This window comes from Hyperolius riggenbachi, chromosome 8, assembly GCF_040937935.1.
Source record: "Hyperolius riggenbachi isolate aHypRig1 chromosome 8, aHypRig1.pri, whole genome shotgun sequence".
In the NCBI taxonomy this organism is placed as follows: Eukaryota; Metazoa; Chordata; class Amphibia; order Anura; family Hyperoliidae; genus Hyperolius; species Hyperolius riggenbachi.
Genome location: NC_090653.1, coordinates 32,489,835 through 32,494,372, shown reverse-complemented (window position 1 = coordinate 32,494,372; position 4,538 = coordinate 32,489,835).

Here is a 4,538-nt window from a genome sequence, read left to right as displayed (position 1 = left end):
GAAATAATACCTCCATATACCGCTGACTACAGTTGTCCTTTAAAGCAGACCTGAACTCAGAACTTCCTCTCTTCTGTAGAAGATACACAGCAGCATAATAACCTTGAAAGAAAAAAATTTCCTTGTTACAGCTGATACAAATCCTGCAATAAGTCTGCAGTGGGTCTACCTCCAGCTTTCATGGAAGCAGACATATTGTCATCATCCTGTGTTTACAAATTAGCTGCTCTGCCGTGGCAGAAGAGAGATCAAATTACAACTTGTAATTAGTCACAGATGAGGGGGAATTAGACAGGCTAAACTTTCTAAATACATACAGGGTGCGTTTCTCTGTTTTCCTTCTATCCTGTGCAAGAGTTCAGGTCCACTTTAAGAATGTCATACAAACAACCCCAACAGAATTATCACACAGGAAACAGGAGCAGGCAGAAGAGAGTTATAAAAATGATGGTGATGATCTTGGCAGAGGAATGTAGTCCTTCTTCTCTAACCTCCTCCCAAGTGACTGCTTTTTTTCTGGTTTCTGTAAGCAGCCATAGATCACCTTCTCATTGGTAGAAGTGAACATAGGACTATATTGTAGTATCAATCGCATAATAATCATGTTTGATGCACTCACTTCAGAAAAATGTCCTTTAGAAAAGTCAGTTATGTGACCAGGAAGGCTTCCCATTGGTCTGTTGCAATCCAATGGATGAGCCCAGGCCCGGATTTACCTCACAAGAGCCTATAGGCGGCACAGATGTTCTGGAACCTTAGACATCACCCTCCACAAACCTACAAACACCCGCCTAACTGCACCACTAGTGTGCTGGCCGGCCCAGCTATCACGCCTCCCTTACTTCCCTTGTAGGTAGCTACAGGTGTCCCTTAGCATTAGGTAGCCAGAAGTGCCCTCAATATTAAGTAGCTAGAGGAGCCCCTGACTGACGAGATATCTGGTCAGTCCATAGGGAAGGAGGGAGGCGCTTTGAGAGGGGAGTGAGCTATCTTTTTATCATCAGGCGCCTGTAGGCACGTGCCTACGTTGCCTTATGGTAATTCTGGCCCTGGATGAGCCAGATGCTTCTGATGGGGCTGGGATCTGAATACAGTTACTTCTCCTGTGCAGTGGTGCCAGCAGCAGCGGAGGATCAAAAAGGTGACGGTGAAAGGAGGGGAAAACAAAAATAGTAAAATGTACATGACATCCAGCCTAGTGAGAACAGATCCTGCCTATTCTCATAGACTACCATTGATCCTGACAGCCTCCACATCATGCAGCCAATCTGGAAAAGCCACGCAGGACCCATATTTGTGTTCCGCTTGTCGCATCTGCCAACAGATCCGTTCTGAACAAACTAACGTAAACCGATCCTATTGCTTTGCATATCAATTCAGATCTGTTCCGTTTTGTTGATGTGAACTTTTTTTTAATGCAAAGTAAATGCAGCCTGAGGGCTTGTTCACACTGAGCGGTTTAGTTTTTTTAGTTTGTGCAATGTTGGGCTATGTGAGTGTTCTCACATGAGTGACGAGCTTTCTTTCCGAGCGCAAACGTGGGTCCTGCACCATTTCCTGAACATTTGCGCTTCATTACAAGGTATAGGGAAATCGCAAAGCGATTTTGTGAGCGATTTTAAAAGAAAATACATTGTAATTATTCAGTTTTAGTTCAAAGAGTTCACTTCCTGATTGTCTTCAGGAAGAAAATCTCAAATCGCCGGACAAAAGCGCTCAACCCTTGCGCTGGCAATTTCTAATGTGAATGCAGCCCTACACCTTGCTGATCGCCACACCTGTAGATCAATTTAAAGGATTAGGTACACCCTGGAGTAGATTGAAAATGGCAACTTTATTGATCCAATTAAGTTAGTCACAAGCAACACTTCTGCCCTGTCCCAAAGGATAAGTAACCATCAAGACCAGCCACTATAAATCCAATATATGCAATCCGTGCAACATCATTACAGCAGATCCTTCCTCAAGCACTAGATACTATATAAGGCAGGCATGGGCAAACTCAGCCCTCCAGCTGTTACAGAACTACAAGTCCCACAATGCATTTGCCTTTATGAGTCATGACTGTGGCTGTCAGACTCCTGAAATGCATTGTGGGACTTGTAGTTCCTTAACAGCTGGAGGGCCAAGTTTGCCCATGCCTGGTATAAGGTGTTGCAGAGAGCAAGTCAATAGGAATGCCAGGATGTGACAGCAATATTGCTTCTAGCACCTTAGTCCATATACTATACTGGCCCACATACAGTGATAACACAAATGTCCCAAGCAATCCAATAGCTGTGTAAGGCCCGGTTCACACTGGTATTTTAAAGCCAAACGGATCCGGTGAAGCGGATCCAGTCTCCAATTCAACGGATCCATAGGCGTGGCCCACACTGGCAAACGGATCAGTGAAAACGAATCTGATAGCAAGCAAGTAAGAAGAGCAGGAAAGCTGGCAATGCTGCAAGTGTTCAATTTATTGTAGCATACATAAAGTGCAGGCGTGCAACATCTTGCAAAATGGCATAAAAAGTCATCAACATACAGGGCCGGCCTTTGACCTGAGCGACCTGTGCGATCGCTCAGGGCGCCAGCTTCCAGGGGGCGCTCCTGCCGCCTGGCCGCATGTAGCTGGCTGTGTCCGTCTCGCTCCGCCCCCCCCCCCCCCCCCCCCCCGTGCGGCCACCGTGATGGAGGGGGGAGCCGCGGAGAGAGCAGCCCGTCCTCTCCCTCCCTCCTCTCCGGGCGCTCTCCGTGCTCCCCCCTGCAGAGTGCAGACTGCAGCCAGCAGTGAGAACAACTCACCTCCTTGGTTCCGATCGCCGGCGCCTCTCACTTGCCGCTGGTCTCCTCTTGTACATTGTCACTGATGCACAATAAACTTCCTGCTTAACAGGAAGTTTACTGTGTATCAGTGTCAATGTACAAGAGGAGACCAGCGGCAAGTGATACACCGTGAGAGGCGCCGGCGATCGGAACCAGGGAGGTGAGTTGTTCTCTCTGCAGTCTGCAGCAGCATCGGAGGGGGGAGCACGGAGGGTGGCCCGGAGAGGAAGGGAGGGAGAGGTCGGGCTGCCCTCCCCGCGGCTCCCCCTCCAGTATGAGGGGAGGGGAGCACCTACCTACCTACCTACCTAATCTATACTGGGGGCACCTACCTATCTAGCCTGTACTGGGGGGGCAGCTACCTATCTAATCTATACTGGGGGGCAGGCAGCTACCTATCTAATCTATACTGGGGGCACCTACCTATCTAACCTATACTGGGGGGGGGGGGGGGGGCAGCTACCTATCTAATCTATACTGGGGGCACCTACCTATCTAACCTATACGGGGGGGGGGCAGCTACCTATCTAATCTATACTGGGGGCACCTACCTATCTAACCTATACTGGGGGGGGCAGCTACCTATCTAATCTATACTGGGGGCACCTACCTATCTAACCTATACTGGGGGCACCTACCTATCTAACCTATACTGGAGGGGCAGCTACCTATCTAACTTATACTGGGGGCAGCTACCTATCTAACCTATACTGGGGGCACCTACCTATCTAATCTATACTGGGGGCAGCTACCTATCTAACCTATACTGGGGGCAGCTACCTATCTAACCTATACTGGGGGCAGCTACCTATCTAACCTATACTGGGGGCAGCTACCTATCTATACTATACTGAGGGAACCTACCTATCTAACCTATACTGGGGGGGGGGGGGGGCAGCTACCTATCTAACCTATACTGGGGGGGGGGGGGGCAGCTACCTATCTAATCTATACTGGGGGGGGGGGCAGCTACCTATCTAATCTATACTGGGGCAGCAGCTACCTATCTAATCTATACTGGGGGCAGCAGCTACCTATCTAATCTATACTGGGGGCAGCAGCTACCTATCTAATCTATACTGGGGGCAGCAGCTACCTATCTAAGCTATACTGGGGGCAGCTACCTATCTAACCTATACTGGGGGGGGGGGGGGGGGCAGCTACCTATCTAATCTATACTGGGGGCAGCTACCTATCTAACCTTTACTGTAGGCAGATCCCCCCTTTAGTGTATATAGGCTTAGGCTACTAGTCTTACAGTCGCAGATCCCCTTTTAGTGTATTTAGGCAGCAGATCCCCCCCCCATTAGTGTATGTGTGTGGTGCGCTCACACGCGAAGAGGATGAATTTGGGGGGGGGGGGGGGGGCACCAAAATCTGGTTCTGCTCAGGGCGCTGTGAAACCTAAGGCCGGCCCTGTCAACATACCCTTGTGAGAGGAGGCGTGGGTGGTGGTGGGTGCTGGGCAATGATGCATCACTCCGTTGTTTGCTGAGCGGGTGGGTGAGGTAGGGAGGGTTTCTAACCAAGGCTTTCATCTCTTCCCCTTGCGTCCCACGTCTCGTCATGTGACTACTACGCTTCCTTCTTCAACCCGCGAAGTGGGGCGCTAGGGGGAGAGTCAGAAGCCTTGGTAAGAAACCCTCCCTCCCTCACCCGCCCGCTCAGGTGCAGTGTAGCGTCCCCAGACCCCCACACCCAGCGGAGTGTCCCCAATCCCCTCCCCCACC